This window comes from Gigantopelta aegis, chromosome 13 (assembly GCF_016097555.1).
Source record: "Gigantopelta aegis isolate Gae_Host chromosome 13, Gae_host_genome, whole genome shotgun sequence".
NCBI classification, from domain to species: domain Eukaryota; kingdom Metazoa; phylum Mollusca; class Gastropoda; order Neomphalida; family Peltospiridae; genus Gigantopelta; species Gigantopelta aegis.
In genome coordinates this window covers 32,863,443-32,875,569 of record NC_054711.1, presented here as the reverse complement: position 1 = coordinate 32,875,569, position 12,127 = coordinate 32,863,443, and positions in this window count along the sequence as shown.

The following is a 12,127-nucleotide window of genomic DNA, read 5'->3' as shown; positions in this document are numbered from 1 at the left end:
ACTGGGTATGGGGTTGGGGTGTGGACAGCTGCCAGGGCGGTTCAATAGCGAAAACTGGGTACGGGGTTGGGGTGTGGACAGCAGGCAGGGCCAGTTCTAGTGCGTAAACTGTGGTATGGGGGGGTTGGGGTGTGGACAGCAGGCAGGGCCAGTTCCAGTCCTCTAACTGGGTATGGGGTTGGGGTGTGTGACAGCTGCCAGGGCCGGTTACAGAGCGAAAACTGGGTACGGGGTTGGGGCGTGGACCGCAGGCAGGGCCAGTTCTAGTGCATAAACTGGGTATGGGGTTGGGTGTGTGACAGCAGGCAGGGCCAGTTTCCAGTCCTGGGTTAACTGGGTATGGACAGCAGGTGGGGGTGTGTGACAGCTCTAACCAGGGGGGTTGGGGTGTCAACAGCGCCAAAACTGGGTACGGGGTTGGGGCGTGGACAGCAGGCAGGGCCAGTTCTAGTGCGTAAACTGTGAATGGTGATTGGGTGTGGACAGCAGGCAGGGCCAGTTCCAGTCCTCTTAACTGGGTATTGGGTTGGGGTGTGTGACAGATACCAGGGCCGGTTCAATAGCGAAAACAGATTACGGGGTTGGGGCATGGACAGCAGGCAGGACCAGTTCTAGTGCGTAAACTGTGTATGGTGATTGGGTGTGGACAGCAGGCAGCGCCAGTTCCAGTCCTTTAACAGGGTATGCTGTTGGGGTGTACGATAGCTGCCAGGGCCGGTTCAAGAGCGAAAACTGGGTACGGGGTTGGTGCGTGGACTTAAGGCAGGGCCAGTTCAAGTATGACAACTGGGTACGGGGTTGTGTTGTGGACAGCAGGCAGGGCCAGTTCTAGTGCGTAAACTGTGAATGGTGATTGGGTGTGGACAGCAGGCAGGGCCAGTTCCAGTCCTTTAACTGGGTATGGGGTTGGGGTGTGTGACAGCTGCCAGGGCCGGTTCAAGAGCGAAAACTGGGTACGGGGTTGGGGCGTGGACAGCAGGCAGGGCCAGTTCTAGTATGTAAACTGGGTATGGTGATTGGGTGTGGACAGCAGGCAGGGCCAGTTCCAGTCCTCTTAACTGGGTATGGGGTTGGGGTGTGTGACAGCTGCCAGGGCCGGTTCAAGAGCGAAAACTGGGTACGGGGTTTGGGCGTGGACAGCAGGCAGGGCCAGTTCCAGTCCTCTAACTGGGTATGGGGTTGGGGTGTATGACAGCTGCCAGGGCCAACTGAGGAAAACTGGGTATGGGGTTGGTGTGTGACAGCAGGCAGGGCCAGTTCAAAGCACTGGGGCCAGTAACTGGGTATGGGGTTGGGGTGTGGACAGCAGGCAGGGCCAGTTCCAGTCCTCTAACTGGGTATGGGGTTGGGGTGTGTGACAGCTGCCAGGCCCGGTTCAAGAGCGAAAACTGGGTACGGGGTTTGGGCGTGGACAGCAGGCAGGGCCAGTTCAAGCATGCCAACTGGGTACGGGGTTGTGGTGTGGACAGCAGGCAGGGCCAGTTCCAGTCCTCTAACTGGGTATGGGGTTGGGGTGTGTGACAGCTGCCATGGCCGGTTGAAGTGCGAAAACTGGATACGGGGTTGGTGCATGGACAGCAGGCAGGGCCAGTTCTAGTGCGTAAACTGTGAATGGTGATTGGGTGTGGACAGCAGGCAGGGCCAGTTCCAGTCCTTTAACAGGGTATGTGGTTGGGGTGTATCATAGCTGCCAGGCCCAGTTCCAGAGCGAAAACTGGGTACGGGGTTGGGGTGTGTGACAGCTGCCATGGCCGGTTGAAGTGCGAAAACTGGATACGGGGTTGGGGCGTGGACAGCAGGCAGGGCCAGTTCTAGTGCGTAAACTGTGAATGGTGATTGGGTGTGGACAGCAGGCAGGGCCAGTTCCAGTCCTCTAACTGGGTATGGGGTTGGGGTGTGTGACAGCTGCCAGGGCCGGTTCAAGAGCGAAAACTGGGTACGGGGTTGGGTGGACAGCAGGCAGGCCAGTTCTAGTGCGTAAACTGTGAATGGTGATTGGGTGTGGACAGCAGGCAGGGCCAGTTCCAGTCCTTTAACTGGGTATGGGGTTGGGGTGTGTGACAGCTGCCAGGGCCGGTTCAAGAGCGAAAACTGGGTACGGGGTTGGGGCGTGGACAGCAGGCAGGGCCAGTTCAAGCATGCCAACTGGGTACGGGGTTGTGGTGTGGACAGCAGGCAGGGCCAGTTCCAGTCCTCTAACTGGGTATGGGGTTGGGGTGTGTGACAGATGCCAGGGCCGGTTCAATAGCGAAAACTGGTTACGGGGTTGGGGCATGGACAGCAGGCAGGGCCAGTTCTAGTGCGTAAACTGTGAATGGTGATTGGGTGTGGACAGCAGGCAGGGCCAGTTCCAGTCCTTTAACTGGGTATGGGGTTGGGGTGTATGACAGCTGCCAGGGCCGGTTCAAGAGCGAAAACTGGGTACGGGGTTGGGGCGTGGACAGCAGGCAGGGCCAGTTCAAGTGCGTAAACTGGGAAACGGGGTGGGGGGTGGGTAGCAGGCAGGGGCCAGTTCCAGTCCTGGTGTATGGGGTTGGGGTGTGTGACAGCTGCCAGGGCCAGTTTTCAAGTCATGAAAACTGGGTACGGGGTTGGGGTGTGACATGACAGCAGGCAGGGCAGGTTCAAGTGGAAAACTGGGTATGGGGGTTGGGGTGTGGACAGCAGGCAGGGCCAGTTCCAGTCCTCTAACTGGGTATGGGGTTGGGGTGTATGACAGCTGCCAGGGCCGGTTCAAGAGCGAAAACTGGGTACGGGGTTGGGGCGTGGACAGCAGGCAGGGCCAGTTCAAGCATGCAAACTGGGTACGGGGTTGTGGTGTGGACAGCAGGCAGGGCCAGTTCCAGTCCTGTAACTGGGTATGGGGTTGGGGTGTGTGACAGATGCCAGGGCCGGTTCAATAGCGAAAACAGGATACGGGGTTGGGGCATGGACAGCAGGCAGGGCCAGTTCTAGTGCGTAAACTGTGAATGGTGATTGGGTGTGGACAGCAGGCAGGGCCAGTTCCAGTCCTTTAACTGGGTATGGGGTTGGGGTGTGTGACAGCTGCCAGGCCCGGTTCAAGAGCGAAAACTGGGTACGGGGTTGGGGCGTGGACAGCAGGCAGGGCCAGTTCTAGTGCATAAACTGTGAATGGTGTTTGGGGTGTGGACAGCAGGCAGGGCCAGTTCCAGTCCTCTAACTGGGTATGGGGTTGGGGTGTGTGACAGCTGCCAGGGCCGGTTCAAGAGCGAAAACTGGGTGGGGGGGGGTTGGGGACGTGGACAGCAGGCAGGGCCAGTTCAAGCGTGAAAACTGCACTGGGTACGGGGTTGTGGTGTGGACAGCAGGCAGGGCCAGTTCCAGTCCTCTTAACTGGGTATGGGGTTGGGGTGTGTGACAGCTGCCAGGGCCGGTTCAATAGCGAAAACTGGATACGGGGTTGGTGCATGGACAGCAGGCAGGGCCAGTTCTAGTGCGTAAACTGTGAATGGTGATTGGGTGTGGACAGCAGGCAGGGCCAGTTCCAGTCCTTTAACTGGGTATGGGGTTGGGGTGTATGATAGCTGCCAGGCCCGGTTCAAGAGTGAAAACTGGGTACGGGATTCGGGCGTGGACAGCAGGCAGGGCCAGTTCGAGAGAATCTCACTTGGTCTCAGGTTGGGGGTGTGGACAGCAGGTAGGGCCAGTTCCAGTCCTCTAACTGGGTATGGGGTTGGGGTGTGTGACAGCTGCCAGGGCCGGTTCAAGAGCGAAAACTGGGTACGGGGTTGGGCGTGGACAGCAGGCAGGGCCAGTTCAAGCATGAAAACTGGGTACGGGGTTGTGGTGTGGACAGCAGGCAGGGCCAGTTCCAGTCCTTTAACTGGGTATGGGGTTGGGGTGTGTGACAGCTGCCAGGGCCAGTTCAAGAGCGAAAACTGGGTACGGGGTTGGGGTGTGGACAGCAGGCAGGGCCAGTTCAAGAGCGAAAAGAGTGAAAACTGGGTACGGGGTTGGGGTGTGGACAGCAGGCAGGGCCAAGTTCAGTTCTAGTGCGTAAACTGTGAATGGTGATTGGGTGTGGACAGCAGGCAGGGCCAGTTCCAGTCCTTTAACTGGGTATGGGGTTGGGGTGTGTGACAGCTGCCAGGGCCGGTTCAAGAGCGAAAACTGGGTACGGGGTTGGGGCGTGGACAGCAGGCAGGACCAGTTCTAGTGCGTAAACTGTGTATGGTGATTGGGTGTGGACAGCAGGCAGCGCCAGTTCCAGTCCTTTAACAGGGTATGCTGTTGGGGTGTACGATAGCTGCCAGGGCCGGTTCAAGAGCGAAAACTGGGTACGGGGTTGGGGCGTGGACAGCAGGCAGGGCCAGTTCAAGCATGCAAACTGGTACGGGGTTGGGTGTGGACAGCAGGCAGGGCCAGTTCCAGTCCTTTAACTGGGTATGGGGTTGGGGTGTGTGACAGCTGCCAGGGCCGGTTCAAGAGCGAAAACTGGGTACGGGGTTGGTGCGTGGACTTAAGGCAGGGCCAGTTCAGTGCATGACAACTGGGTACGGGGTTGTGTTGTGGACAGCAGGCAGGGCCAGTTCCAGTCCTCTTAACTGGGTATTGGGTTGGGGTGTGTGACAGATGCCAGGGCCGGTTCAATAGCGAAAACAGGATACGGGGTTGGGGCATGGACAGCAGGCAGGGCCAGTTCTAGTGCGTAAACTGTGAATGGTGATTGGGTGTGGACAGCAGGCTGGGCCAGTTCCAGTCCTCTATCTGGGTATGGGGTTGGGGTGTGTGACAGCTGCCAGGGCCGGTACAAGAGCGAAAACTGGGTACGGGGTTGGGACGTGGACAGGAGTGAGGGCCAGTTCAAGCATGCCAACTGGGTACGGGGTTTTGGTGTGGACAGCAGGCAGGGCCAGTTCCAGTCATGTAACTGGGTATGGGGTTGGGGTTTGTGACAGATGTCAGAGCCAGTTCAATAGCAAAAACAGGATACGGGGTTTTGGTGTGGACAGCTGCCAGGGCCAGTTCAAGTGTGAAAACTGGGTACGGGGTTGGGTGTGGACAGCAGGCAGGGCCAGTTCCAGTGCAAACTGGGTACGGGGGTTGGGGGTGTGGACAGCAGGCAGGGCCAGTTCCAGTCGAAAACTGGGTATGGGGTTGGGGTGTGTGACAGCTGCAGGGCCAGTTCAAGTGCAAAAACTGGGTATGGGGTTGGGGTGTGGACAGCAGGCAGGGCCAGTTCCAGTGCGTAACTGGGTGTTGGGTTGGGGTGTGTGACAGCTGCCAGGGCCGGTGGAGCGAAGCAGTACGGGGTTGGGGCGTGGTTCAGGCAGGGCCAGTTCGAGTGCGTAAACTGGGTATGGGGTTGGGGTGTGGACAGCAGGCAGGGCCAGTTCCAGTCCTTTAACTGGGTATGGGGTTGGGGTGTGTGACAGCTGCCAGGGCCGGTTCAAGAGCGAAAACTGGGTACGGGGTTGGGGCGTGGACAGCAGGCAGGGCCAGTTCACTGGAATCAGGTTGGGGGTGTGGACAGCAGGCAGGGCCAGTTCCAGTCCTCCACTGGGTACTGGGTATGGGGTTGGGGTGTGTGACAGCTGCCAGGGCCGGTTCAGTGCGAAAACTGGGTACGGGGTTGGGGTGTGGACAGCAGGCAGGGCCAGTTTCAAGCGTGCCAACTGGGTATGGGGTTGTGGTGGACAGCAGGCAGGGCCAGTTCTAGTGTGTAAACTGGGTATGGGGTTGGGGTGTGGACAGCAGCCAGGGCCAGTTCCAGTCCTTTAACGGGGGGTGAAAACTGGGTAAGGGGGTCCAGAGTGCACTCACTTGGTCTCAGGTTAGTGGGTGTGGACAGCAGGTAGGGCAAGTTCCAGTCCTCTAACTGGGTGTGGGGTGTGTGGGTGTATGATGGCTGCAGCAGGCAGGGCCAGTTCAAGAGCGAAAACTGGGTACGGGGTTTGGTTGTGGACAGCAGGCAGGGCCAGTTCCAAGCATGCTAACTGGGTACGGGGTTGGGGTGTGGACAGCAGGCTGGCCCAGTTCCAGTGTGAAAACTGGGTATGGGGTTGGGGTGTGTGGACAGCAGGCAGGGCCAGTTCTAGTGCTTAAACTGTGAATGGTGATTGGGTGTGGACAGCAGGCAGGGCCAGTTCCAGTCCTTTAACTGGGTGTGGGGTTGGGGTGTATGATAGCTGCCAGGGCTGGTTCAAGAGCGAAAACTGGGTACAGGGTTGGGGTGTGGACAGCAGGCAGGGCCAGTTCAAGCCTGCCAACTGGGTGCTGGTTTGGGGTGTGGACAGCAGGCAGGGCCAGTTCCAGTCCTCTAACTCTCACCACTACTGATTATACATTGGTGACAATAGAAACATAAAGCCAAGCACTGACTAAATTATTAGTAATTGGTGGTATGTACTATGTGATATGAAGAGAACGGTCTCTGTGACAGGATACTTCGTTATCTGCAACTCCAATTATGCAGACTCCTTGAGACAGGGAGTAATGGAGGGGAGGCAAGTCTTGTTAAAAATGTGTAATGCAGGCACTGTGAAGAATGGTCTTGCCTGTACCAAAACAGATATGGATATATGAGTATGATATGCCAAGGTCAAGAGACAATGTTATCCTTCAAAATTTCCATAATCATAGTGTCAAGTGTGTTCAGATACCAACATAATAAAATAAAGAAAAGCGGTACTCTTTTTCATAGAACTAAATTCATTGCCTACACGCCAGTCATTGACTGAAATAGTGGTGTGATCCCTGAACCGGTAGCAGGGCCAGTTCTTACTTACTGACTGGGCACGGGGTTGGTGAGTGGACAGCAGGCAGGGCCGGGTCAAGTGCAAAATCTAAGTATGGGGTTGGGGTGTGAACAACAGGCAGGGCCGAGTCAAGTGCACTCTCTGGGTATAGGGTTGGGGTGTGTGGGCAGCTCCTAGGGCCGGTTCTAGTGTGAAAACTTGTCACTGTTTTGGGGTGTGGACAGCTGCCAGGGCGAGTTCAAGGGTGACAACTGGGTACAGCGTTGGGGTCTGGACAGCTGCCAGAGCCAGTTCAGTAGCGACAATTGAGTACGGGCTTGGGGTGTGGAAAGCAGGCAGGGTGTGAGTTCCAGTGCGCTCAGTAGGTACAGGGTTGTGGTGTGGACATCTGCCAGGGCTAGTTCAAGCATGCTAACTGGGTGCTGGTTTGGGGTGTGGACAGCAGGCAGGGCCAGTTCTAGTGCTTAAACTGTGTATCGTGATAGGGCGTGGACAACAGGCAGGACCAGTTCCAGTCCTCTAACTGGGTGTAGTGTTGGGGTGTATGATAGCTGCCAGGGCCGGTTCAAGAGCGAAAAGTCGGTACAGGGTTGGGGCGTGGACAGCAGGCAAGGCCAGTTCAAGCATGCTAACTGGGTGCAGGTTTGGGGTGTGGACAGCAGGCAGGGCCAGTTCTAGTTCTTAAACTGTGTATGGTGATAGGGCGTGGACAACAGGCAGGGTCAGTTCCAGTCCTCTAACTGGGTGTAGAGTTGGGGTGTATGATAGCTGCCAGAGCCGGTTCAAGAGCGAAAATTGGGCACAGGTTTGGGGCGTGGACAGCAGGCAGGCCAGTTCCAGCATGCTAACTGGGTGTGGGTTTGGAGTGTGGATAGCAGGCTAGCCAGTTCCATTGTGATCACTGGGTATGGGGTTGGGGTGTGGACAGCAGGCAGGGCCAGTTCAAGCCAGGTGATTGGGTACGGGGTTGAGATGTGGAAAGCAGACAGGGACTGTTGAAGAGAAAACACTGGTTATGGGGGTGTGGTGTGGATAGCTAGCAGGGCCAGTTCAATAGAGACAACTGTGTACAGATTTGGGATGTGAAGGTATCTCACCACTATTGATTATACATTGGTGACAATGCAAACATAAAGCCAAGCACTGACTAAATTATTAACAGTTGGTGCTATGTACTACCTGACATGAAGAGTACAGTCTCTGTGACAGGATTTAACACGTTGACTGCCACCCACGAGTATATTTGTATGCTGAGCGCACCAGATTTTGCCACTACTAGTTTACTCATAGTAAAACCAGTGCTGTGTCGTATTAAATTAAAGTTGTCAGCAATGGCAATAACACAATTAGTAACCTTTCTGGCAATGACTAATAACAAATTGATGTAATAATCAATTGAATTATTTATTAATTAATGTTTGAATGATTTTGATTGTGAACACAATTCGCAGCATTTGATAATGGAAATATCTTGACCCATATCTCTTTGACTAAATCATTTACAGTTATAATGTTAAAAATCAACATAAATACAGGAACAGATTTATTCCTAATGTTTCAGAGCAATTTGGACTATGTTTGAAACATTCATATAAATGATGAATCGATGATCGTCTTCATCGATGAAAGTCAAAACTATAACACAGCGATCAAAATAAAAAAAGTTTTGCCATGTATAATGTGTCTATGTTTGAACTATTAATAAATGTGGGTTTATTGTCAGTGTCATATTGAATTGGTATGTCCATTATTCTGACATGTGATAAACTTTGAAACATTTTCCCACACAAAGAGCTGGCTTCCCGGGGCAGACTTCACAGAAGTAACGGGATTCCCGTCTCGTACCGGCCTTTGTGCACACTCGGCAAGGTTTGGTAGGTCGCTCTTTCTTCTCTGTGGGAGGCAGTGGTGCAAGGTAATGGAATGTCTCATTTACTGGAGCCTGGGAATGTGCTGGGCCGTGGTCACATAATTTGTCACAGACATCACCAAGCAGGTGAATTGTGACCAGGTCACGAAATTTTAATAGCTTCATCTGCTCTCTGTGTTTGCATTGTACAGGATGTGGGAATTTAGAAGAAACACTTCTAGGATATGCAGGACAATCTTCTTATACCACCGGATTGTCTTGCGCAGCGCCGAGTAGTAAGACAGCATTTGATCTGACCTGTCTACTCCAGCCATGCCATTGTTGTAATCTCGGACTGTGTTCGGCTTTCTTGACAGCTTGTCATTCCGATTTTCTAACATCAACCATCTCAATTCGATGCATGTTGCTGATTGTAAGAACTTCGCGTTTGTCTTTCCATTTGCAAACTACCACTGATTCAGACCGCTTCCAAACATGTTCCCCCTTCTTCAACTTCTGTTTGATTAAATCTTTTGGATTTTCTTTTCTGTCAAATCGCAGAGTTCTACAAAGATAGGTTGATCGGTTTGTCATCTTCTTCACCAGACTCACAGAATTGTAATAATTATCTGTGTACCCACATGGCCTTTGTCTAGGTAGCCGTCCAAGAGGTCTAGAACAGTTGCAGCAGCTTGACCATAGCCGTCATCATCAGTTACGTGGACGCTACTGTATACCCGAATCTTCAGAACAGTGCCTCGAGGCTCGCACAGTTCATAGAGTTTGATTCCATATTTATGACGTTTATTCTTGATATACTGGCGAAACAGCAATTTTGCCACGCCAAAGTACCATGGACTCATCAAAAGAGAGATCTTTCCCTGGATAGTAAATAGCCGGCATGACATCGTTAAAATGATCCAGAACAGTGCGTATCTTGAACAGGCGATCGTCATTATGCTGATCATTGTCTGCAAAATGCCAGAAACACAAAAGTAGTTGGGAAACGGTTGCGACTCATGACACCACCAAAAAATGGCAAACTGTATAGAACATCAGTACTCCAGTAGTGTTGTATAGTAGGCAAGGTTTTTTGGACCCATGTGAAGCAACAATGCAATGAACTGTTTCATTTCCTTAGCATCTGTGTCCTTCAAGATTTCAAACGTGATTCTCTTCTTAAAGGACATTGCTTGTTTATTTCCACTGCAGCATATCGATTTGTTCTGTAACCATTTTATCTATCAACTGTGGTGTCAGAAATAAATCAAAATATGCACCGGGCGATGTATCCTGTAAATCCATTCTAAGACCAGAGTTTTCAGTGCAAGCAAAGTCAGGTGGATCTTGGCAACATCTGACCATGTATGCATTGGGACAGCACGATTTTTCCACGCCCACCTGCTCCATTCCATCCCATGCCTGGTGCTGGGCTGGAAACTGCTTGTCTATTAAACAAAATTGCAGCTCTACCTTGACCACGATATCGTACACTTCGACCTCTAGCTGGTCATCACCGCTTCCAGGAGTTCCACGACCACGAGGTCCTCGAGTGCGAACACCATGAAATCTAGACCTACCACGTGTTGCCAGTTGTACCCCCATCGTCACTTGAAACATATGAGTCTGATGAAATCATTGTATCACCTTCTTCACTGCTCCAGTTAGTATCAAGATCTAGTGAATCAGTATCACTAATATCCATATCGGATCATCACTTTCCTCATCTGTTTCCATCATCAAAGCGGCAACTTGCTCAGCAGAAAGGTTTCTAGTCGCCATTTTGAAAGTAGCAAGTACTGAGTATCAAAATTACGTAACAAAACCAATGACGCGATAAAATCTGGGAGGCACGTGACTCGTAGCTGGGAAAATACAATACAGTGATTGCATAATGTTGCCAGACTACGACTCGTACTTGGCATACCAAATAAAAATGTTATATTTCATTGCCAAATACGAGTAATTTCGTGTCACACGCTCTTCCATAAACGTACTAAGTATATGCATAAAATAACTTAGAAATAACATTTATGGGTAAATAAAGGAAATGCATATCTTTATATGACTTGGCAAACTGGACCAGCCGCCATTTTGTTTACGGCACTCAACGTGTTAAGGAAATAAAATTGATACTTCGCTATATGCAACTCCAGTTATCCAGACTCCTTGAGACAGGGAGTATGGAGGGGAGGCAAGTTTTTGTTAAAAATATGTAATGCAGGCACTGTAAAAATGGTCTTGCCTGTAGCTAAACCGATATGGATCTATGAGTATGATATGCCAAGGTCCAGAGACAATTGTTATCCTTCAAAATTCCATAATCATACTGTCATGTGTGCTCAGATACCACACAAAAAATAATAAAATAAAGAAAAGCGGTACTCTTTTTCATAGAACTAATTCATTGCCTACACGCCGGTCATTGACTGAATAGTGTGTGATCCCTGAACCGTGGCAGGGCCAGTTCTTACTTACTCACTGGGCACGGGGTTGGTGAGTGGACAGCAGGTAGGGCCGGGTCAAGTGCAAATCTAAGTACGGCTTGGGGTGTGAACAACAGGCAGGGCCGAGTCAAGTGCACTCTCTGGGTATACGGTTGGGGTTGTGTGGGCAGCTCCTAGGGCCGTGTTCAAGTGTAGAAACTTGTCACTGTTTTGGGGGTGTGGACAGCTGCCAGGGTGAGTTCAAGGTTGAGAACTGGGTACAACGTTGGGTCTGAACAGCTTGCCAGAGCCAGTTCAGTAGCGACAATTGAGTACGGGTTTGGGGTGTGGAAAGCAGGCAAGGGCCAGTTAGTAGTACTTTAACCTGTGTATGGTGATAAGACGTGGACAACAGGCAGGGCCAGTTCCAGTCCTCTAACTGGGTTGTAGAGTTGGGGTGTATGACAGCTGCCCGGGCCGTTCAGAGCGAAAGGCGGTACAAGGGTTGGGCGTGGACAGCAGTCAGGGCCAGTTCAAGCATGCTAACTGGGTGCTGTTTTTGGGGTGGTGGACAGCAGGTAGGGCCAGTTCTAGTGCTGACACTGTGTATCGTGATAGGGCGGTGACAACAGGCAGTGCCATTCCAGTCCTCTAACTGTGTGTAGAGTTGGGGAAGTATGATCTCTGCCAGACCGGTTCAAGAGCGAAAGAGGTGTGTTGGGTACGGGTTGGGGTCTGGAAAGCAAAGGGACTGTTAAGAGGAAAACTGGTTTGGGGGTGTGGTGGTAACTGGCGGGCCAGTTCAAAAGAGTCAACTATTACGGGAGTAAGGAGGGGGGCAAATCTTGTTAAAATTAATGCAGCACAGTAAAGATGGCTTGCCTGTACCAAAACAATATGGACTATGATATGAATGCCAAGGTCAAGAGCAAGTTTCCTTCAAAATTTCCATAATCAAGTGTCAATGTGTTAGATACCAACTAATAAAATAAAGAAAACGGTACTCTTTTTCATAGAACTAAATTCATTGCCTCCACGCCAGTCTTACTGAAATAGTGGTGTGACCCTGCCGGTACAGGGCCAGTTTTACTTATCACTGGGCACGGGGTTGGGGTGGAAGAACGGCGGGCCGA